Below are 24,893 nucleotides of genomic sequence, written 5' to 3' on the forward strand. Positions count from 1 at the left end.
AATTCGTCATAAACTTCTCAGCACACTATATATAAAAAAGATGGCTGTATGTGATTTACTTTTTTAGAACCTTCTATGCAGTAGCAAGTAAGCAGAAAGAAAAACAACTTTTATATTGAATTGATTTGTATTGCAGTTATATTTAGGTTTTCTTGAAATACTTGATTTTATGGGGACCATCACACTATGCTTGTGAAATACTAACTGAGATTGCCACAATTAAACACAAAATATCATCACTCAGAGCTGCAGCCTGTTCAAAACATCATATGCAGTAGATCAGCGAGATTATGAAACACAGTAAGAGCCTTTTATGACTGGTTGGCCTGTCATTATGCAAATTCAACATTCTAGTTTAAGTACTTCCTCTCATCCTGTCAGAGGAACAGAAGATTTCATTGGGTCATCTTTCATACCATGTTCTCTTTAGCTTTACTGTTGCTGCTGTGTGCTGGGTCATGTAAGTTTTATTGAGACACATTACAATAACACCACACTCCTATCAATTTTACTGTTTATTTAATTTATGTTGTCGTCAACAGGTGTGAAGTGTGAACAGCTGACACAACCAACCTCTTTGACTGTGCAGTCAGGTCAGACTCTGAGCATCAGCTGTCAGGTTTCTTATGGTCTGAGCAGCTATGAAACACACTGGATCCGACAACCTGCAGGAAAAGCTCTGGAATGGATGGGTGTTATTTGGACTAGTGGAGGAAATGCTGATGCCAGCAATGTCCGAGGACGTATAGATATCACCAGAGACACCAATAAGAAGATTGTGTATCTGAGTCTGTCTGCCATCAAACCAGAGGAGTCTGCTGTGTATTACTGTGCCAGAGACACACTGTGGTTAATGTGAGCAGAGAGGCTGTACAAAAACCCATCACTGAACAGAAGATAGGGTTGAAATTAACAAACAATATTTCATGTGGTGGTTGGTGATTTCCTGTTCTCCCTACAGTTTTTCACTTTAGATGTGTATTTGAGAATTTGTAGCAGTTTTATGACACAGGTTATGTTTATGTCTTTATATTTATTGCTTTGTACAATACAACTAAAATAGCAGACAACAAAAAAGGATATAGGAAATATATGCACATACGGCTATACCAGGGGTCAACAACCCGCGGCTGTAGAGCTGCAAGTGACTCTTTAGCCTCCTTATCATGGCTACCTCTGGCTTTGAAAGAAAAACAAAACATGAAAATGAAAAATGGTTCTTTCTTAATTATATTTGTATTTATCTTTTTTTTAGTTATTTTGTTGCAAAGTTATCTTGGAGTTTGGAGAATATCCGCTATAAAAACAAAGTTTCTGCATTTTCTAGCCATCGTCAGAGTACTGCCCCAGATCTGCTTTTGGTCTGTCAGACCTTGACCAGTAACTCTGACATTTCATTCACATCTTCTCTCTCTTCCTGCTGTTACTTCCTTCTAACTTGCCACCATGATTACATCTCAAGTCATCATTTACGTTCTGCACAGTAATATTACAAATATTAACAAACCTCTGTAACTCTTATCTTCTTGTAAAAATGTGTCATAATTTAAGTTTACTGGTGAAACTGTTTGATTTCCTTGATGTTTTGTAAAAAAAAAAGTGTTTGTACGGAAGCGAATATATTATTCAATTTGACATCGAAGTTTAAAACATGCATCACTGAATGTATTTTTCATTGAAGACCTGAATGCAAAGCTTCTACATGATAAAAGCACAGATCACTTTGACATGAGCAATAAAAAGTGCTGATTGTTTAGGCTTTGAACGTTAAGCATGTTTAAAATGAGTAATTTGACAAATAAATGTGTTTTAAATAAATGTGTTTTTGTTTTAATAAAGAAAATACTGTTACTGGTTTATTTGAAAATCTAGTCACAGTAAATGCTGACGGCAACATTAATGTAGTTTTTGATATGACTTCTAAATGATAAATCAGAGTGACCTTTTATTCAGAGGTTGGTATTATTTCATCCCTCACATGATCAAAAATAGATTTAAATAGATTTTCTATATGATTTATGAGTTTCTATATTTTTATCCCTTGTATGAAGAAATGAATTGTCAAACTGTTGAAACGCTGTTTTGAAAAAAAAAACAAAATAAACAAACAAGGCTCTCAATTTAAAGGATTAAAAGACTTGCCCTAAACTTGCTGAGCTACTGAGGAAATTATTCAAATGGCTTCCTGACATCACAGTGTCTTGAAAGCCATTTTAAAACTCAAGTTTTAAAATGAGCTCTACTGTTCAAAGTCTTTTAGTTTTGTCTGTATGCAAAGTGAACTTCCTGTGAGTCGACTGTAAAAGCTGATCTGCTGCTGTTCAATGCAGTTAAAGGAACTATTCATGTTGGTACCTTCACATAGCAACATGTTTGCTCCAATTCTCCTACTGCTGCTGGCTGCTGGATCCTGTGAGTCTGATTGAAGTAGAAGCATTGTTACTATGGCACTCTCATTTATTTCAGTTTTTTAACTGGTTTAATATTTAATATTTTCCCTCTACAGATGTGATCTGTGAGCAGCTGACACAGCCAGGCTCTTTAACTGTGCAACCAGGTCAGACTCTGACCGTCAGCTGTCGGGTCTCTTATTCAGTTAGCAGCTACTACACAGCTTGGATCAGACAGCCTGCAGGGAAAGGACTGGAGTGGATTGGGAGCAAATATACAGGAGATTCATAGTACAAAAATTCACTGGAGAACAAGTTCAGTATTGATTTAGACACTTCCAGTAAAACAGTGACACTGAATGGACAGAATATGCAGCCTGGAGACTCTGCTGTGTATTACTGTGCAAGAGACCCACAGGTGTAAAAACAAGCAACACAGCTGTACAAAAAGCTATCAGGGCCTGAATACTTGTAATTACAACTTATCCACCAGAGGGAGCCCTCTTTGAACAACAGTGACACCAATCTGGTTGCAAGTTCTATGACAAGCGAGAGAAAATGACATTTAGATGAACTTTTTACTGCTACAAAACAAATAAATGAAAAAAGAAAGAACAAAAATCTGAAATCCGTACTTTCAGCAAGGAATGTTATGGTTAGCCGTTTGCCTCTTTATAGTACTGACTTAGTGAGGGGATCCAGTGAAAGGCCACTAGACCATCACAGGCCACCACAAAGATTTCATCTTTAAGGAATAGATCAGAGAACCACATGTGAAAGTAAATTTCAAAGATAATCTCTTGATTTCAATGAATTATGGAGTTTTGTAGAAATATGTATGAAGACAAAACTTTAATATAAAAGTATATTTCATAGTTTCAGCAGCTAGATTATAATAGAGGAATGGAGAGCAATATCAAGAACTTAACCATTAAAGAACTTCTGCTATAACACAGGGAACATAATCATTTGTGTTTTCTTATGACACCGTTGTAAACCAAACTGGTAATATATTCACAAAATCTTCACATCCCCATAAGTTGGCAAAACATGCAATGAATTTGAATTTTGGTGTTACTTTTTTTCAGATGTTCCCCACTTAAACCTGTAGGGGGACGTCTATGCAAACTCTTTCTGCTTTATAAATACACCAAGCACACTGTCGATAACTAGCATTTTATCTGAAGGAGAAACACTGAGACCACTTTACAAATATAACTTGGAAAAATCACTTCTTAATACCAAAGACATGTTAATTTCCTGGAGCTTAGTTTTTGTTTTTACCATTCATGGTAAGTTTTAATGCTTCAATGAAAAAGCTGTCATATTGGGTCCTAGTGAACGCACCCACATGCAAGAACACAACCAGTTGAGCGAATCACAATAATAAAGTTTATTAAATAAAGAGAAGTGGTGGGGAGATCTGGATACGGGGTTGGAACTGCAAGGTCATCAACTGTTAAATGAGAGGACAGATGTGAATAGCAGTCGGTGGCAGAAGGATCATGCAGAGATAGTCGGTGAATCTTACTTGGATAAGGGGTGAAATGGGTTTGATTGTTGCCTGATTGTTGCCTGATTGTTGCCTGAGGTTGCGACGGAAGACTGAGGTCCAGAGCTCGCTAATCCGGCGAGCGGTGCACGTTGGAGGACGGACAGGTAAGAGCGGCTGTAGCGGACGGCTGGCAAACGGAGAGCTCGATTCATCCAGGGGCGAGGGTACTGGCTTCCAACAGGTACTACCTGAGGCGTCAGAGGGGGTAACGGTTCCTCGGAAGGCTGACCGGAGCGGAGATCACTCGGAGACTTGTATCCACAGGCTACACGCTGGGAGACGGCAGAAAACCTGACGAGAGGGAAACACATCGGGAGATCACTCAGGTGAATAACTCAGAGGGCCTAGCTCAGGGAAAGTTTACCATTCTAGGTTAACACTCAGGCACCGGAGTGTTTGCCAGCCGCAGCATAAATACTCCACTTCAGCCCTCTTCAAATTAGCCACAGGTGCGTCAACAGGGTCTGCCACCGCATGTTCCAGGGGCTCAGCCCATCGAGGACCTCTGGTGGATGGTGAGGAAACAGCAGGCAACAAAACAAAACCCAACCCCAAGATTACAAAAAAAAACAAAACAAAACACTGATCCCAACAGTACTCCCCCCTCAACGGTTGCCACCCGGCAACCGCGAAGAGGAAGCCCGGGACGAAACAAAATCTCTTATCAGAGTGGAATCCAAAATAAAGGAGCGGGGGACCCAGGAACGCTCCTCCGGACCGTAGCCCTCCCAGTCGACGAGGTACTGGTAGCCCCGACCTCGCCGACGGGAGGCCACGATCCGACGGACGGAGTAGGCTGGATGACCATCAATAATCCGGGTGGGAGGAGGGGGTTCGGTCGGAGGGCACAACTCACTGGTCAGGACAGGTTTAAGCTGTGAAACGTGGAAGGTTGAGTGTATACGAAGGGATGAGGGAAGACGGAGACGCACTGCTGCTGGATTGATTATGGACAGGATTTCAAAAGGTCCAATGAACTTAGGTGCCAATTTCTTAGCCATGGCCTTGAGAGGGATATCACGGGTGGAGAGCCATACCTTTTGCCCAACAGTATATGCCGGTGCAGCAGAGCGCCTACGATCAGCTATGCGTTTGTTTTGGGCCGCTGTGTTATGGAGGGCTGCGATGGTTTCTCTCCAAATCTTCTGGGAGCGACGGATCTGGTGTTGCACAGAGGTCACCGAGATGTCCTTCTCATCAGAGGAGAGGAGTGGTGGTTGATATCCTAGAGAGACTTCAAAAGGGGAAAAACCTGTCGCAGCAGACACGTGAGAGTTATGGGCGTATTCAACCAAAGGCAAAAATTGGACCCAGTCAACAGGATTGGAAGAAGTGAAACATCTGAGAGTTGCTTCCAGCTCCTGGTTCATACGTTCAGTTTGTCCGTTAGTTTGGGGGTGATGGCCTGATGTGAGGGTTACCTTGGCTTCTAAAGCTGCACAAAACTCTCTCCAAACTTGAGAGATAAACTGAGGACCTCGATCAGACAGGATCTCCTGGGGAATGCCATGAAGGCGAAAGACATGTTTGATGAGGAGATGGGCGGTCTGAGAAGAAGTGGGTAACTTGCGGAGAGGAACTAGATGGCAGGCTTTCGAAAAACGGTCTATTACAGTAAGAATAGTAGTCATACCCTTGGAATTGGGTAGGCCTGTAACAAAATCCATGGCAATATGGGACCATGGGCGCTGGGGTGTAGGCAGTGGTTGGAGGAGTCCTGCCGGGGGCTGATGAGAAGACTTATTACGGGAGCAAACAGGACAGGCAAGTACAAACTCTTTGACATCTTTGTGTATAGATGGCCACCAAAACCTTCGATTTACGAGTGCAATAGTACGACTGATACCTGGATGGGCTGAGAATTTGGATGCATGGATCCACTGGAGAAACCGGGGCTTAATTGCTGCAGGAACAAACAATTTACCTGGTGGGCATGACTCGGGGGGAGGTTCAGACTGTTGAAACTGACGGATCAGGTCTTCAATCTCCCAAGTAACTCCTCCAACCGTGCAACTGGGAGGGAGGAGGGGAGCCGGACCGTCTTCAGCGTCGTCGGGGGTGTGTAACCTGGACAGCGCATCAGGCTTGATGTTCTTTGATCCTGGTCGGTAAGAAATGGACAGATTAAAGCGGGAAAAGAACAATGACCATCTGGACTGTCGGGGGTTGGATCTCTTGGCAGCTTGAAGGTATGACAGATTCTTGTGATCCGTCCAAACTAAGACGGGGTGCTCCGCCCCCTCTAACCAGTGTCGCCATTCCTCAAGAGCCAACTTGATGGCTAACAACTCTCTGTCTCCGACATCATAGTTACGTTCAGGAGGGGTCAACCTGCGTGAGAAGAAGGCACAAGGGTGAGTCTTTCCATCCGTTTCTGACACCTGAGACAGCACTGCTCCAACTCCCGAGTCTGAGGCATCAACCTCTACTATGAACTGTCTCTTGAGGTCAGGCTGAACCAAAACAGGGGCTTTGGAGAACAGCGTCTTAAACTGCATGAAGGCAGACTCAGCTTGGGGAGTCCAAGTAAAGACTGACTTAGTGGAGGTGAGTGCCGTTAGTGGCGCAGCCGTCTGGCTGTAGTTGCGGATGAATCTACGGTAGAAATTAGCGAATCCAAGAAAGCGCTGAAGTTGCTTGCGGGTGTCTGGTCTGGGCCACTCGATAACAGCCTTGATCTTGTCCTCTGAAGGCCTTACCTGTCCGCCCTCAAGCACATAACCCAGGAATGTAACTGACGGACGGTGGAACTCGCACTTCTCTGCTTTTACAAATAGCCTGTTTTCTAGGAGACGCTGAAGAACTAGGCGAACATGTTTCTTATGTTCTTCTAGGGACTTGGAATAAATTAGAATGTCATCAAGATAGACGAAGACAAAATCATTAATGAAATCTCTCAGAACATCATTGACTAAAGCCTGGAAAAAGGCTGGCGCGTTTGACAAGCCAAATGGCATCACTAAATATTCATAGTGGCCTATGGGTGTTTTGAAAGCCGTCTTCCATTCGTCGCCTTCACGTATACGTAGCAGGTGGTAAGCATTTCGGAGATCTAACTTGGAAAAAATGACGGCGCCCTGAACGGGTTCAAAAGCTGAAGACAACAGGGGAAGGGGATACTTGTTTTTAATGGTTATCTGGTTTAGGCCTCTGTAGTCAATGCATGGCCTAAGCGAACCATCTTTCTTGCCTACAAAAAAGAAACCTGCAGCTAGTGGTGAGGAAGATGTCCGAATGATTCCTGCTGCTACAGAGTCGTTGATATATCTTTCCATTGCCTCACGTTCAGGCTTGGAGATGTTATAAAGTCGACTGTTAGGAAGTGGGGCCCCAGGCAACAAATCTATGGCGCAGTCATAAGGACGATGCGGAGGTAGTGTGAGTGCTTTACTTTTGCTAAAGACGGGAGCTAAATCACGGTAGTCATCAGGGACTGCGGAGAGGTCTGGGGAGTCCATCACTTGAGGCTCTGATGCCACAGGACTGGGGGGAACGGCAGCATGGAGGCAGGCTGAATGGCAGTGACTTGCCCAAGCCTCAATGTGGGATTCTGACCAGTTAATGTGTGGGTTGTGTTGGGTTAACCAGTTGAACCCGAGGACTACTGAGGAGCTTGCTGCTGGGAAAACATAAAATGAGATGTGTTCAGTGTGATTACCAGAGATGATTAAACGGACTGGTTTGGTTCTGTGAGTGATTCTGGGCAGAGCCTCTCCGTTGAGAGCTGAAACCCTGAGGGGAACGGCCAGTGGGTCAACTTCAATCCCCATCTGCTTAACAAGGTCAGAATCGATAAGATTCTGCTCGCATCCTGAGTCTATGAACACAGACAAAGGGAGAGATTGGTTATTATAAAACAATGTAGCTGGAATGAGTAGGCGAGATTTCTTTTCTTGATGTTGGTCCGGCAGACTCCTCACCCTTACTGTCGGACCTGCGGGTTTAACCGGAGGGGGCATTTTGCAATGAAATGGGTGGGATCGCCACAATACAAACAGAGACGTGAGGTCATTCTTTTACGCCTTTCTTCGGGTGTCAATCGTGTGTGTCCCACCTGCATAGGCTCCGGATCTGCTGGGGCTGAGGGTCCAGGCTCAACTTGTGGGGCGGAAGGTGTCGCAGAGGTAAAGGTCTTCACTGAGTAGTTCCTTCGAAGTCTCTCGGGTTCTGGCTCGAATTCTGTTGTCCAATTTTATTGTGAGGTTAATAAACTCCTCCAATGACTCTGGCTCATCTAGAGTTGATAATTCATCCTTGACTTGCTCACTCAAAGCATGAAAATATGCACTCTTTAAGGCAGCTGCATTCCAGTTTGTTGCTGCCGCTTTAATCCTAAAGTCAATAGCAAACTCAGAGACACTTCTTGACCCTTGCTTTAGGTTCCATAACTCACGCGAAACTGACGTCTTGTCAATTGATTGACAAAAAACCTGTTTTAATTCAGTCAGAAACTCAGGAAAGGAACAGCCAAAATCAGTGGGGGAAGGAAACCTTGCCTCGGCCCACTCCAGGGCTCTACCGGAAAGCAGTGAGAGGACATAGGCTATCTTAGCATTATCATGCGGAAAACTTTGCGGGGAATGGTTGAAAATTATTGAGCATTGGAGCAGGAAACCACGACACTTGTGAACCTCACCTGAAAATTTCTCTGGTGTAGGTGGATGTATCTCGGAAAATGTGGGCCGGGCTGGCGGAATGGGAGCGGCTGGCGGAGGTGGAGGACTCGGTTCCTGTGAAACAGGGTTCTGCAGAAAGTTTGAAATTTCAGAAAGTTGGCGGTTAGTCTCAGCCTGTCGGGTTCCCAATTCTCGAAGGGCAGCGTCGTGAGACTGAATGAGGGCATGTTGCTCGGACAACGCCCTCCTGATTGCGTCTGCTGGGGTAACTTGTTGGTCCTGAGTGTTCTGTCATATTGGGTCCTAGTGAACGCACCCACATGCAAGAACACAACCAGTTGAGCGAATCACAATAATAAAGTTTATTAAATAAAGAGAAGTGGTGGGGAGATCTGGATACGGGGTTGGAACTGCAAGGTCATCAACTGTTAAATGAGAGGACAGATGTGAATAGCAGTCGGTGGCAGAAGGATCATGCAGAGATAGTCGGTGAATCTTACTTGGATAAGGGGTGAAATGGGTTTGATTGTTGCCTGATTGTTGCCTGATTGTTGCCTGAGGTTGCGACGGAAGACTGAGGTCCAGAGCTCGCTAATCCGGCGAGCGGTGCACGTTGGAGGACGGACAGGTAAGAGCGGCTGTAGCGGACGGCTGGCAAACGGAGAGCTCGATTCATCCAGGGGCGAGGGTACTGGCTTCCAACAGGTACTACCTGAGGCGTCAGAGGGGGTAACGGTTCCTCGGAAGGCTGACCGGAGCGGAGATCACTCGGAGACTTGTATCCACAGGCTACACGCTGGGAGACGGCAGAAAACCTGACGAGAGGGAAACACATCGGGAGATCACTCAGGTGAATAACTCAGAGGGCCTAGCTCAGGGAAAGTTTACCATTCTAGGTTAACACTCAGGCACCGGAGTGTTTGCCAGCCGCAGCATAAATACTCCACTTCAGCCCTCTTCAAATTAGCCACAGGTGCGTCAACAGGGTCTGCCACCGCATGTTCCAGGGGCTCAGCCCATCGAGGACCTCTGGTGGATGGTGAGGAAACAGCAGGCAACAAAACAAAACCCAACCCCAAGATTACAAAAAAAAACAAAACAAAACACTGATCCCAACAAAAGCGTTAGCTGTTAAACAAACAGGGTGCAAAAGTAATGTTTCTGTTTCCCACAGGTGTTTGGAGTGAGATCAAATTGCAGCAGCCTCAATCCTCTGAGGTGAAAAGACCAGGAGACACTGTGAAGATTTCATGTGTCACATCTGGTTACACAATGACGGATAATGGCATGAACTGGATAAGACAGAAACCTGGGAAAGGTTTAGAATGGATTGGGTGGATAAACACATTTACAGTTGTTGCTACCTATGCCAGCTCCTTTCAGAGCCGTTTCAGCTTCACTCAGGATGTTTCCAGCAGCACTCAGTTCCTGCAGATCACCAGTCTCACTGCAGAGGACTCTGCTGTTTACTTCTGTGCAAGACAGCACAGTGACTGAAGACAGTGGAGCAGCTGTACAAAAAGTCCAAGAGGAATGCGATTCCTTTATAATGCATATGATCTGTTTTATCAAACAGTACAGATGCTAACACATTTATGACTTTTTCATTTTCTACATTTCACTCATTCATTGCTTCACCCATGACCCCCACAACCCAATCAAATTTCAAAGCTGTAGTCATTTTTTTCTCCACCTTTACTCACATAATCTTTTCCACCATGAATAGGAAGACAAGAGTTGAGAAAAAAGGAGGACAAAAAATCTAAAATATTTGTTGTAAATGTTACGTTTATTAATGCAGAGAAGCATCATAATTAGTTTTGGATGTTTTTATTTGGGAGTTTTACCGTGTAAACCATCATTTGTGACTCATGCATATGTAGTAAGGGTAATAAACTTATTTTTTTAAATTTAATTCATTATCAGAGATTAACATGCTGAAGAGTGAAAAACTACAATGAATAAAAAAGCACAGAAAATCATGGACAACTATGTGAAGATTTTTTTAAATTAAAAATAATATAAAGTTTGCAGTTGTGTTATGTTGAAGATCAACGGCTAATGTGTCACATTTAAACTGATTCCAACTTATTGTTTTCATCTTGCCTTTACAAATAGAGAGATAATGAATTTGTAACAAATTCAAAATCTGACACATTTTATGTTGTTTACTTCTGCAGGAAACACAGCATAAAACAAGAAACATTCTGAAAGTTGTCCAGTATTTATAAAATGACTCATAAAGTATAATAAAAGTTGATTCATTTTAGATATTTCATCTTTAAATGCAAATCTGTGTTTAATATTTCTCTTTCAGACTTTTCAAAACCTTGTTGCAAATCAAAACAAATTAAAATAATTTCTCTGTAGGAACTCTATGCAAATTCTGTGGTTTTGCTTGTGATACGGATGTAAAGAGTTCAGCTGGAAACCCTGTAAAAGGGGATCAGATCTCATTGTTTCAGCTGCACCAACCATGTTCTCTGTCACTCTGATGCTGCTGCTGTTAGCAGCTGGATCAGGTAAGAATTTCTAGATTTGTGAGAATCACCAGATCATGGTTTGAAACTCACAAAATGTTGTTTTTCCAGGAGTTCGGTCTGAGACTCTGAGACAGTCAGCCTCCGTGTCTGTGCTGCCTGGTGAACGACTGCAGATCACCTGTCAGGTCTCTTATTCTGTTAGCGCATATGTAACAGCCTGGATCAGACAGCCTGCAGGAAAAGGACTGGAGTGGATTAGCAGTGACACAACTATTAAAGATTCATTAACCAACAAGTTCACCGTCAATTTAGATGAATTAAATGACATAGTGACTCTGAATGGAGAGAATATGCAGCCGGACGACTCTGCTGTGTATTACTGTGCCAGAGATCCACAGTGACACAGATCAGCAGCAGACCTGAACAAAAACCCCTCTGTGACTGAACACCTGTTTCCGGAAGCTGAGACCTCTGATGTTCAGGAAAAAATACTGTAATTAAGAAGACTGTAATAAAATATGTGCATCTATATCTATATCTCTGTATCTGAGTAATATATGGCTATCGAACAGTTTTGTCATGCAATAATGAAATCATCTATTTGGAGTGTCTTTATTTAGTTTTATCTCTCAAACAACCTTAGATTTTGGAATTGTGGACAAATGTTGCAGTTTAGAAAATATAGGAGCTTTTTTATTGTGTCCTCTCCAGCATGTTTGTAACCAATATGTTGGTACATGTGCAGAAAATGTGTGAAATTTTAAAAGCTGATTTTACAAATGAATCTTAATTATTTGTAAGATGGAGAGAAGGGTTATGCTTTATGATTTCCTTGTGACGTCAAAGGTTTTGGTTTCATGGGATTTGGCAAAGAAAGTCTAAAAAATGTGCATTTAGGAAACATTATTTACCTCTCACTCACTGCAGTCAAGCTAAGTTTTTATAACATTTTTAGTCAACAATAAAGCAATTAAAAAAATAAACAAATGTGCATGTGGTTCATCATCTAGATTGATTGAATCTGTGATAGGGATCCTACACATGCAAACCTGCCATGGGCGTAGGTTTGGGTAGGGACGGTAGGGACATGTCCCGACCAATATTCACGGGATATGAAAAAGTCCCGACCAATTTTTGCCATATTGGCTCAAAGAACGTGGATCTACGATCTTTGATTAGCAGCAACAGGCGGTGCGCGGAACGGAAGCTTCTTAGTTTGACATTTATTATGAGCCTCCGAGACCGTGTCGGAACGGTGCTGTCGGGGGGATGGGGGGAGGGGGAGTCAGTTGAATCGTCTGACGTTCTTTGATTAGCTGCAAAAGGCGGCGGCTAGCTGGGCACACGCGTCTCCTTCTGAGTCTCGAGACCATGTCGCCACCAAAAAAGAAAAGGACAGACATTAGAAGTTATTTCGCTACGTCGGCTGTAAGTACAGTGAGTGGACCCATAAGTTAGATATCTATCACGCAACGCATTTGTTGTAAAGTCCGGTGTTTAGTAAGGTCAGCACTGAATGTGAGGTAGAATAGGTCTGTTAATTATGTAATATTTTTTCACATAGGATGCTCAGACAGCAGAGCAAGGGGCAGAGCAGAACGATGGAGAGGTGGCTGGAGCTTCAGGGCTCCAGGTGAGGTGTTAGTTCTCAGATATGAAATATACTGTGAAATTATCTCAGTAAATATGGCATTTGAAGTGTTAGTCTTAAATTAAGTTAAGCTAGTGTGAATACAAACCAGGTTACGCTTTGTTTGCTCTATAGGAGGCAGTCAGTGTGAGTGCCAGTGACCAGGGAGTATCCAGAGGATATTTCTTTTGATCTTACTTGTAACGTTTGCTGAATTTTGTAAAGGAAAAAGTAAAGTGTTCTTGAACTGATCTGCTGAGTATGACTGTATCTGGTTGTATACACAAGATGTATGATATGGTTATGGTTGGGGGGAGGGGTTATTAAGCCAATGTGGTTTCCCCCCCCCCTTCTCAAAAATGTTCGGTGCTCTTCGGCATTTCACTGTGCTGCGGGGGGGGGGGGGGGGGTGTCAAGGTCCCCACCAAAACTTAGACCAAACCTACGCCCTTGAAACCTGCCCTCCCTCCAACCTCCTATAAAAAGGCTTCATTTCAGAGCTGAGTTTAGAGGATGTTTGTTAAATCAGCCAACATGTTTCGTGCTGCTCTGTTCCTGTTGCTAGCATCTGCAGGTGAGTTTATTCAATCTTTGAGATCTCTGTCAGCCATAAGTCTCAATAAGCAAGATTTCCTCATTTTTTCTGACTTGGTCAATTCTTCTTTCAGCAGATGTGAAGTGTGAACAGCTGACACAACCAGCCGCTTTGACTGTGCAGCCAGGTCAACCTCTGACCATCAGCTGTCAGGTTTCTTATTCTTTGAGCACCAGCACACACTGGATCAGACAACCTTCAGGAAAAGGCCTGGAGTGGATTGGTTACATGTGCTCTGGATGCACAGGAGCTCGCAAAGATTCTTTAAAGAGCAAGTTCACTATTACAGTACAAGAGTCCAGTAAAACAGTGACTCTGAATGGACAGAATCTGCAGCCTGAAGACTCTGCTGTGTATTACTGTGCCAGAGACTCACAGTGACACAAATAAGCAGGAGAGCTGTACAAAAACCTCTGAGGACCTGAGCACATACATTATAAAACCACCAGAGGAGGCGCTGTAAAACCACTAATGACTCCACTGCAAATTCTTTGTAAAAGTTCATGATCATTTTAATTTCACTTTTTTTATTTTGTTTTCCAATCCATCATAAAAACAATGACTGATGTTTGTGATTTACTGTTTCAAAACCTTCTGTGAAATAGCAGCTCAGCAGAAAATAAAAACTACTTTTGTGTCAAAGTGGTTTTTATGGTTTGTAATAGTCCAGTTATTGGGGGCCCTCACTCCTTGCTAGTGAAATACCAACTAAATTCTCCACAACTAAACACAAAATAGCATCACCCAGAGAGCAGCATGCTGTTCAAAACATCAAATGAAGTAGATCAGCAAGGTTATAAAGTAATGCAAGAGCCATTTGTGACTGGTTAATCTGTCATTATGCAAATTCAACATTCTAGTTTAAGTACTTCCTCTCATCCTGTCAGTCACAGAGGAACAGAAGATTTCATTGGGTCATCTTTCATACCAACATGTTCTCTTTAGCTTTACTGCTGCTGCTGTGTGCTGGGTCATGTAAGTTTTATTGAGACACTCACATTACAATTACACCACAGGCAGTTTATTTAATTAATATTCAAATTATTGATATTACAGTTTATTTAATTTGATTTTATCATCAACAGGTGTGAAGTGTGAACAGCTGACACAACCAGCCTCATTGACTGTGGAGCCAGGTCAGACTCTGAGTATCAGCTGTCAGGTCTCTTATTCTCTAACCAGCTATAGCACACACTGGATCCGACAACCTGCAGGAAAAGGCCTGGAGTGGATGGGTGCTATTTGGACTGGTGGAAGCAATGCTTATGCCAGCAATGTCCAAGGACGTATAGCAATCACTAGAGACACCAGTAAGAAGATTGTGAATCTGAGTCTGTCTACCATGAAACCAGAGGAGTCTGCTGTGTATTACTGTGCCAGGGAGACACTGTGGTTAATATGAGCAGAGAGGCTGTACAAAAACTCCTCACAGAGCAGAAGTTAGAGTTGAAATTAACAAACAATAACTCATGTGGTGGTTGGTGATTTCCTGTTCACCCAACAGTTTTTCACCTCCTGTACATGTGTATTTGAGAATTTGCAGCAGTTTTATATAGCGAGTTATGTTTATGTCCTTCATCTATGTTTATTACTTTCAAAAATACAACTAAAACAGCAGATGACAAATTTCAACAACAAAAACATGTGCATGTAAGACATATATTCACATATGACTACACAGAGAAAATGTCTGCATTTTATAGCCATCGTCAGAGTACTGCCCCAGATCTGCCTTTGGTCTGTCAGAACTTGACCAGTAACTCTGACATTTCATTCACATCTTCTCTCTCTTCCTGCTGTTACTTCCTTCTAACTTGTCACCATGATTACATCTCAAGTCATCATTTACGTTCTGCACAGTAATATTACAAATATTAAAAGACCGCTATAACCTTAATCTTCTTCCTTGTTAAAATGTGTCATAATTTCAACCAACTGGTGAAACTTTTTGATATTCTTGAAATTTTGTGGAGAAGTGAATATGTTTTTCCATTTCTATTTTTCATTGAAGACCTGAATTCAAAGCTTCTTTATGTTAAGATTTTTTTGTAATAAAACACAAATCCCTTTGACGTGAACAATAAAAAGTACTGATTGCTTAGGCTCTGAAAGTTAAGCATGTTTGAAATGAGTGATTTGACAAATAAATGTGCTTATGTTTCAATAAAGAAAATACAGTTACTGTCCAAATGATAACATTTGACTTATTTAAAAATATGGTCACAGTAAATGCTGACGGCAACACAAATTTAGTTTTTGATACAATGATAAATGATAAATCTAATAAATGACAAATGATAATTCTAAATGATAAATCAGTGTGACCTTTTATTCAGAGCTTGGTATTATTTCATCCCTCACATGATCAAAAATAGATTTAAATAGATTTTCTATATGATTTATGAGTTTCTATATTTGTATCCCTTGCGTGAAGAAATTAATTGTCAAACTGTAGAAACGCTGTTTTTAAAAGCCCTAAATAAGCAAACAAGTCTCTGAATTTAAATTAATAAAAGACTTGTCCTAAATGTGCTGAGCTACTAAGGAAATTATCCAAATGGCTTCCTGACATCACAGTGTCTTGAAAGCCAACCTAAACTCATCAAGTTTTAAAATGAGCTCTACTGTTCAAAGTCTTTTAGTTTTGTCTGTATGCAAAGTGAACTTCCTGTGAGTCGACTGTAGAGGCTGATCTTCTGCTGTTCAATGCAGTTAAAGGAACTACCTTCATGTTGATACCTTCACATAGCAACATGTTCGCTCTAACTCTCCTGCTGCTGCTGGCTGCTGGATCCTGTGAGTCTGATCGAAGTAGAAGCAGTGTTACTACGGCACTCTCATTTATTTCATTTTGTTTAACTGGTTTAATATTTAATATTTTCCCTCCACAGATGTGATGTGTGAGCAGCTGACACAGCCAGGCTCTTTAACTGTGCAGCCAGGTCAGACTCTGACCATCAGCTGCCAGGTGTCTTATTCATTTAGCAGCTACTGGACAGCTTGGATCAGACAACCTGCAGGGAAAGGACTGGAGTGGATTGGGAGCAAATATACAGGAGATTCATATTACAAAAATTCACTGGAGAACAAGTTCAGTATTGATTTAGACACTTCCAGTAACACAGTGACTCTGAATGGACAGAATATGCAGCCTGGAGACTCTGCTGTGTATTACTGTGCCAGAGACCCACAGTTATAAAAACAAGGAACAGAGCTGTACAAAAACCTATTAGGGCCTGAACACTTGTAATTACAACCTATCCACCAGAGGGAGCCCTCTTTGAACAACAGTCACACCGATCTGGTTGCAAGTTCTATGACAAGCGAGAGAAAAAGACATGTAGATTATCTTTTTACTGCTACAAAACAAACAAACATAAAAGAAAGAACAAAGAAATATCAGAAATCCATACTTTCAGCAAGGAATGTCATGGTTAGCCTTTAGCCTCTTTATAGTACTGACTTTGTGAGGGGATCCAGTGAAAGGCCACTAGACCATCATAGGCCACCACAAAGATTTCATCTTTAAGGAATAGATCATATTTGTGAAAGCAAATTTCAAAGATAATCCCTTGATTTCAATAAATTAGGGAGTTTTGTAGAAATATGTATGAAGACAAAACTTTAATATAAAAGTATATTTCACATAGTTTCAGCAGCTAGATTATAATAGAGGAATGGAGAGCAATATCAAGAACTTAACCATTAAAGAACTTCTGCTATAACACAGGGAACATAATCATTTGTGTTTTCTTATGACATCGTTGTAAACCAAACTGGTAATATATTCACAAAATCTTCACATCCCCATAAGTTGGCAAAACATGCAATGAATTTGAATTTTGGTGTTACTTTTTTCAGATGTTCCCCACTTAAACCTGTAGGGGGACGTCTATACAAACTCTTTCTGCTTTATAAATACACCAAGCGCACTGTCGATAACTAGCATTTTATCTGAAGGAGAAACACTGAGACCACTTTACAAATATAACTTGGAAAAATCACATCTTAATACGAAAGACATGTTAATTTCCTGGAGCTTAGTTTTTGTTTTTACCATTCATGGTAAGTTTTAATGCTTCAATGAAAAAGCGTTAGCTGTTAAACAAACAGGGTGCAAAAGTAATGTTTCTGTTTCCCACAGGTGTTTGGAGTGAGATCAAATTGCAGCAGCCTCAGTCCTCTGAGGTGAAAAGACCAGGAGACACTGTGAAGATTTCATGTGTCACATCTGGTTATAAAATGACGGTTTACAGCATGCACTGGATAAGACAGAAACCTGGGAAAGATTTAGAATGGATTGGGTGGATAAACACAAACACAGCTGTTGCTACCTATGCCAGCTCCTTTCAGAGCCGTTTCAGCTTCACTCAGGATGTTTCCAGCAGCACTCAGTTCCTGCAGATCACCAGTCTCACTGCAGAGGACTCTGCTGTTTACTTCTGTGCAAGACAGCACAGTGACTGAAGACAGTGGAGCAGCAGTACAAAAAGTCCTAGAGCAATATGATTATTATGTGTCTGGTCTGTTTAATCAAACAGTACAGATGCTAACACATTTATGACTTTTTCATTTTCTACATTTCACTCATTCGTTCCTGCATCCATAAATCCCACAACCCAAAGCTGTAGTCATTTTTTATCCACCTCTACTCATATAATCTTTTCCACCATGAATGGGAAGACAAGAGTTGAGAAAAAAGGAGGACAAAAAGTGTAAAAATACTTGCTGTAAATGTTTTGTTTATTAACGGAGAGATGCAGCATACTTAGTTTTGGGGTTTTTATTTGGCAGTTTTACCATCTACACCATCATTTGCGACTCATGCATATGTAGTAAGGGTGATAAACATCTTTTTCAAATCATGATCATAGATTAAAGTGCTGGAAAGAGCACAACTATTATGCATAAAAAAGCACAGAATAACATGGACGACTATGTGAAATTTTTAAAAATTAAAAATAATATAAAGTTTGAACAAAGTTATGTTCTAGATCGACATCTAATGCGTCATACTGACTCGTACTTACTGTTTTTATCTTGCCTTTCAAAATATAGAGATTACAAATAAATTGTAATAAATTTAAAAGCTGACACGTTTTATGTTGTTTCATTTACGTCTGCAGGAAAATCAGCATAAAGCAAGAAACATCCTGAAAGTTGTCCACTATTTATAAAATGATCAATAAAGTATATTATAAAATAAAATTTTATTCATTTTAGATATTTGCATCGTTAATGCAAATCTGTGTTTAATATTTCTCTTTCAGACTTTTCAAAACCTTGTTGCAAATCAAAACAAATTAAAATTATGTCTCTGTAGGAACTCTATGCAAATTCTGTGGTTTTGCTTGTGATACGGATGTAAAGAGTTCAGCTGGAAACCCTGTAAAAGGGGATCAGATCTCATTGTTTCAGCTGCACCAACCATGTTCTCTGTCACTCTGATGCTGCTGCTGTTAGCAGCTGGATCAGGTAAGAATTTCTAGATTCGTGAGAATCACCAGATCATGGTTTGAAACTCACAAAATGTTGTTTTTCCAGGAGTTCGGTCTGAGACTCTGAGACAGTCAGCCTCTGTGTCTGTGCTGCCTGGTGAACGACTGCAGATCACCTGTCAGGTCTCTTATTCTGTTAGAACATATGGAACAGCCTGGATCAGACAGCCTGCAGGAAAAGGACTGGAGTGGATTGGTTACATGTGCTCTGGATGCACAGGAGCTCGCAAAGATTCTTTAAAGAGCAAGTTCACTATTACAGTACAAGAGTCCAGTAAAACAGTGACTCTGAATGGACAGAATATGCAGCCTGAAGACTCTGCTGTGTATTACTGTGCCAGAGAGTCACAGTGATACAAATAAGCAGCAGAGCTGTACAAAAACTTCTAAGGACCTGAGCACATACATTATAAAACCACCAGAGGAGGCGCTGTAAAACCATTAATGACTTCATTGGACATTCTTTTTCAAAGTCCATGATAATTATTATGGAAAAGTTTTAATTTCTCTTGTTTTATTTGGTTTTCCAATCCATCATAAAATTCTTACCACACTATATAATCAAAGACTGTTGTTTGCGATTTACTGTTTCAAAACCTTCTGTGAAATAACGGGTCAGCATAAAAAAAATAATTTTGTGTCAAATTGGTTTGTATGATTTGTAATAGTCCAGTTTACGGTGATCCTCACTCTTTGCTAATGAATTACCAACTAAAATCTCCACCACTAAACACAAAATAGCATCACTCAGAGAGCTGCATCCTGTTCAAAACGTCATATAAAGTAGATCAGCAAGATTATAAAGTAATGCAAGAGCCATTTATGACTGGTTAACCTGTCATTATGCAACGAACTGCCACAAAATATAAATCAAGATTTTTACTTGTGTGTTGAAAAGGTATATAAAAGTATACCACCAGTGGTGGCATAGCTATCGGATTACCTCCGTACATAACAGTTGTGGTGAAATGGAAGTCATGCGAATAAACATTCATAAATCCTGATTTAAGTTGAATCTTTATTGCATCAAGTATATTCCCAGTAATAATATTGTCATATCAGTTGCTCTGAAACCATTTTAATTACTGAAGAGAAAAATAATTTTTATATTTTGTAGTTGTTGCAAAAACAAAGATTTAGGGATCCTTTAGTCCTCAGATATCTGTAACCGTAAAATGAAATAGTTGAGTGAAAAATGTTTATGTAGATGAAAACTTAACTGAGTCAGTTTCCTCTGCTTCACTGCGACTCCTTGAACAGAATTTAACCAACTCTCAAGTGTTTTCTAAATAATTTGTACTAAAAATGTAGTTTGTGTGGAAGGAGCTGACTTCAGTAAAGTTTTCTCCCTCCAAACACACACACACACACACACACACCGCTCTGTCCTCAGGAACATTAGAATCTCACATTCTTGGAGAATTTAAATCCATTGGTCTAAAGCAAAAACAAAGTCTCTGCAGCTGCTTCAGAAACACAGAGAAGCTCAAAACCTTTCTTGTTTTATTACATATTTAAAGCTGCAGATGGTCAAGATTACGGAAATTCAAAAAGCTGTTTTCATCTAATTAAATTGATACTCAAACAATGTCATGTTTGATGAAAAACTTAATGTAAGAGAAGCTTTATTGTTTAAAAAACTGCAACATAAAGAATAATTTAGTTGTATGAGCTCAAAAAACAAATAGTATGGGGAATCAAATAATTATTATTTGTGATTAAGATTATGAAGCATAATGAAAAAGCACAGCCATATAATGACACATTATGTTGTTGTTGTTTTTTTTCCCCAACCAAAAATTATATTAAAAATAAAATAAGCGCAAAATAAGAGAGACCAGAAACATAAATATAAATTGGGATAATCTGAACTTCTAAAACCAAACAAAAAATAAAAAATAAAATAAAATAAAAATAAATAAATAAATAAAAAGTCAGAAATAGCCAAAGGCCAAGAAACATGATTTATTTTTGAACAATTTCTTGTGTTTATGTTACACATTATAAAATGAAGGTGCTATTTTGCTGCACATCCTGTTGATTCAGTTAATGTGAAACTAAACTTATCGTGACATAATATCAACAACAGCTTGATTCTTGCGAACAAAAAGACCAACTGAAGCCATTAAACTTAGAAAATATTAAAGTTGAGTGTAAAATAATGTTTATTATTTATATTAGAACTGTTAGCTGCAGAAACATATTGAGACAGATTAAAGCTGTTTCTGTCGTTTAGATGTTTATTAAAAGATGAGAGGAAGCAGCAGGTCTGGTTTGGTTTCTCCAGTTCCTGGAAGCTCTGAAGGATTGCTCTCCGTCCCTCAGCAACTCTCTACTTCCTCTCCGACCACTCTGAGGTCTACTTCTTGTCACCTCACCCCGTGTGAAGCAGTGAGCAGCTGTGGTGACGGCAGAGTTTCAGCAGCTGGTTGTCAAACCTTGCTGCTTGTTCATCATGAAGGTCGTGCTGCTGATCACGCTGCTCACAGGTAATCGTCCTGTTCTGATCTAGTTTGTGTTGCTGCAGTTCTGTGTGTTTCTACATGCAGGATTTCCAGGGTTTTTGTTCTTTTTTTTGTTCTGTCTGTGAAATGAACCAGAAATGGAGACGTTTAGCTGATTGTTAATGTTCTGTTTTCAGTGTCAGGAGGTGATGGCAGGAGAGTTGTTGGTCAGACGGGTCAGAATGTGACTCTGCCCTGTAAATATGACATAAAGACTAACGGAGCGGTGTATGTTTGCTGGGGTCGAGGAGAGTTACCGAACAGAAAGTGCAATAATCAGCTCCTCTCTACAGACGGACATAAAGTTGAGACCAGAGCTTCCAGCAGGTATCAGCTACTGGGACGACTGGATGAAGGAGACGTTTCTCTGACCATCCTCAACCTCACAGAGGAAGATGCTGGACGATACGGCTGCAGAGCAGAGATACCTGGATTGTTCAATGATGAAAAGCATCATGTTGACTTGACAGTTGAAAGAAGTGAGAAATTACTCAGATGATCATGAAAATTAGTCTAAAGGCAACATGGGGCAGCTGTTGATCGAAGCTGAAGAAAAGTTAATGAAAACCTTTTTTTGCTTTTTTTTAAACAGGGTGCAAAAGTAATGTTACAGGTGTTTGGAGTGAGATCAAATTGCAGCAGCCTCAATCCTCTGAGGTGAAAAGACCAGGAGACACTGTGAAGATTTCATGTGTCACATCTGGTTACACAATGACGGATAATGACATGAACTGGATAAGACAGAAACCTGGGAAAGATTTAGAATGGATTGGGTGGATAAACACATGTTCAGCTGTTGCTACCTATGCCAGCTCCTTTCAGAGCCGTTTCAGCTTCACTCAGGATGTTTCCAGCAGCACTCAGTTCCTGCAGATCACCAGTCTCACTGCAGAGGACTCTGCTGTTTACTTCTGTGCAAGAGAGCACAGTGACTGAAGACAGTGGAGCAGCTGTACAAAAAAAATCCTAGAGCAATATGATTATAATGTGTCTGGTCTGTTTTATCAAACAGTACAGATGCTAACACTTTTATGATTCTTTTCACTTTCTACATTTCACTCATTCATTACTACATCTATAACCATTGTCTCAAAGCTGTAGTCTGTAAACATTTCTTCTCCACCTCTACGCATTGTCATGATGTGCAGATAATGGAGGTGAGGAAGACGCCAGGAAGCCCAGGCTGTCATTGTAAAAGTTGATTTACTCAGGAACAGACAGTCGCTGAAACAATGAAGTACAACAGGTGGACTTAAATACACAGGGATGGTATAATCAGGGAATGAAACACACCTGGGAAGCAAACAGGGAAGACAGGACAGGGACAGGACTAAACACAGAAAACACAGAAGACAACACTCATTTAATCTTTTCCACCATGAATGGGAAGACAAGACTTGAGAGAACAAGAAGAGAAAAAGATAAAAATATAAAAATACTTGCTGTAAATTTGATGATTATTAATGCAAAGATGCAGCATAATTAGGTTTATTTTTGGCAGTTTTACTGTGTATATCATCATTTGTGACTCATGGATATGTAGCAAGGGTTTAGGAATAAACTCAATGTTTTTAATTCAAATCATGATCATAGATTAAAGTGCTTGAGAGAGCAAAATTGTAATGAACAAAAAAGCATAAAAGCATGGACAGCTATGTAAAGATTTTTTTTTTATTAAAAATAATATAAAGTTTGCACTTATATCTTGTTCTAGATCAACAGCTAATGCGTCACATTTAAACTGACTCCAACTTATTGTTTTTATCTTTCCTTTACAAAGATAGAGATTACAAGAAACTAACAAATTCAAAAGCTGACATGTTTTCTGTTGTTTTGTTTAGAAAATAGCATAAAACAAGAAACATTCTGAAAGCTGTCCACTATTTATATAATGACTAATAAAGTATGTTATAAAATAAAAGTTGCTTCATTTTAGATATTTGTATCTTTAAATGCAAATGTGTGTTTAATATTTATTTTTCAGACTTTTCGAAACCTTGTTGCAAATCAAAACAAATTAAAATAATTTCTCTGTAGGAACTCTATGCAAATTCTGTGGTTTTGCTTGTGATACGGATGTAAAGAGTTCAGCTGGAAACCCTGTAAAAGGGGATCAGATCTCATTGTTTCAGCTGCACCAACCATGTTCTCTGTCACTCTGATGCTGCTGCTGTTAGCAGCTGGATCAGGTAAGAATTTCTAGATTTGTGAGAATCACCAGATCATGGTTTGAAACTCACAAAATGTTGTTTTTCCAGGAGTTCGGTCTGAGACTCTGAGACAGCCAGCCTCTGTGTCTGTGCTGCCTGGTGAACGACTGCAGATCACCTGTCAGGTCTCTTATTCTGTTAGCACATATGTAACAGCCTGGATCAGACAGCCTGCAGGAAAAGGACTGGAGTGGATTAGCAGTGACACAACTATTAAAGATTCATTAACCAGCAAGTTCACCGTCAATTTAGATGAATTAAATGACATAGTGACTCTGAATGGAGAGAATATGCAGCCGGACGACTCTGCTGTGTATTAATGTGCCAGAGATCCACAGTGACACAGATCAGCAGCAGACCTGAACAAAAACACCACTGTGACTGAACACCTGCTTCAGGAAGCTGAAATCTCTGATGTTCAAGAAAAAATACTGTAATAAAAAATGTGCATCTATATCTCTGTATCTGATGACTACTAAATAATATATGGCTATCAAACAGTTTTGTCATGCAATAACGAAATCATCTATTTGGAGTGTCTTTATTTAGTTTTAACTCTCAAACAACCTTAGATTCTGGAATTGTTTATAAATGTTGCAGTTTAGAAAATATAGGGTCTCTTTTACTGTGTCCTCTTCAGCATGTTTGTAACCAATATTTTGGTATACGTGCAGAAAATGTGTCACATTTTAAAGGTTCATTTTACAAATAAATATTAATTATTTGTAAGATGGAGAGAAGGGTCATGCTTTATGATTTCCTTGTGACGTCAAAGGTTTTTGTTTCATGGGATTTGGCAAAGAAAGTCTAAAAAATTGTGCATTTAGGAAACATTATTTACCTCTCACTCACTGCAGTCAAGCTAAATTTTAATAACATTTTCAGTCAACAATAAAGGGTAACACTTTATTTGAAGGGGGTTGAATAAGACTGTCATGACACTGTCATAAACATGACATAACACATGTCATGAACATGAATAAGCCTTCATGAATATTTATGACTGTTGTCATAAAGTGTCATTTGGTAAATTATGACACTTTTAATACAAAGTTGACATTATTCAAAATGTCTTTGTTATGACAACTTGACATTAACCAATAAATCATTACTGTTCAAACTTTACCTTTAATAACATAAAGTTACCTAATTTTTAAAGTGCAATCAGTAATACTTTTATAACAAATTTATATCAGTAATGATTTCTTGGTTAATGTCAAGTTGTCATAAAGACATTTTGAATAATGTCAACTTTGTATTAAAAGTGTCATAATTTACCGAATGACGCTTTATGACAACAGTCATAAATATTCATGAAGGCTTATTCATGTTCATGACAGGTGTTATGTCATGTTTATGACAGTGTCCTGTCAGTCTTATTCAACCCTCTTCAAATAAAGTGTTACCCAATA

The 24,893-nt window shown here is 40.1% G+C and overlaps 2 long non-coding RNA genes across 2 annotated transcripts; both read right to left on the minus strand.

Annotated features, from left to right (window-relative positions):
• Nucleotides 1-3,768: 3,768 nt before the first annotated feature.
• On the minus strand, nucleotides 3,769-4,730 carry LOC148157993 (uncharacterized). The gene is made up of 2 exons (XR_015764019.1): nucleotides 3,922-4,730; nucleotides 3,769-3,846 (listed from the first exon to the last, which is right to left on the minus strand). It is a non-coding gene; the product is annotated as an uncharacterized LOC148157993 (long non-coding RNA).
• A 4,178-nt stretch (nucleotides 4,731-8,908) lies between these two features.
• LOC148157994 (uncharacterized) lies at nucleotides 8,909-9,678 on the minus strand. Its single transcript, XR_015764021.1, has 2 exons — nucleotides 9,062-9,678; nucleotides 8,909-8,986 (listed from the first exon to the last, which is right to left on the minus strand). It is a non-coding gene; the product is annotated as an uncharacterized LOC148157994 (long non-coding RNA).
• Nucleotides 9,679-24,893: the final 15,215 nt, after the last annotated feature.

The sequence above is a fragment of the Poecilia mexicana genome, unplaced genomic scaffold (genome assembly GCF_051168715.1).
Source record: "Poecilia mexicana isolate PSO_F unplaced genomic scaffold, ASM5116871v1 scaffold_8, whole genome shotgun sequence".
Classification (NCBI taxonomy): domain Eukaryota; kingdom Metazoa; phylum Chordata; class Actinopteri; order Cyprinodontiformes; family Poeciliidae; genus Poecilia; species Poecilia mexicana.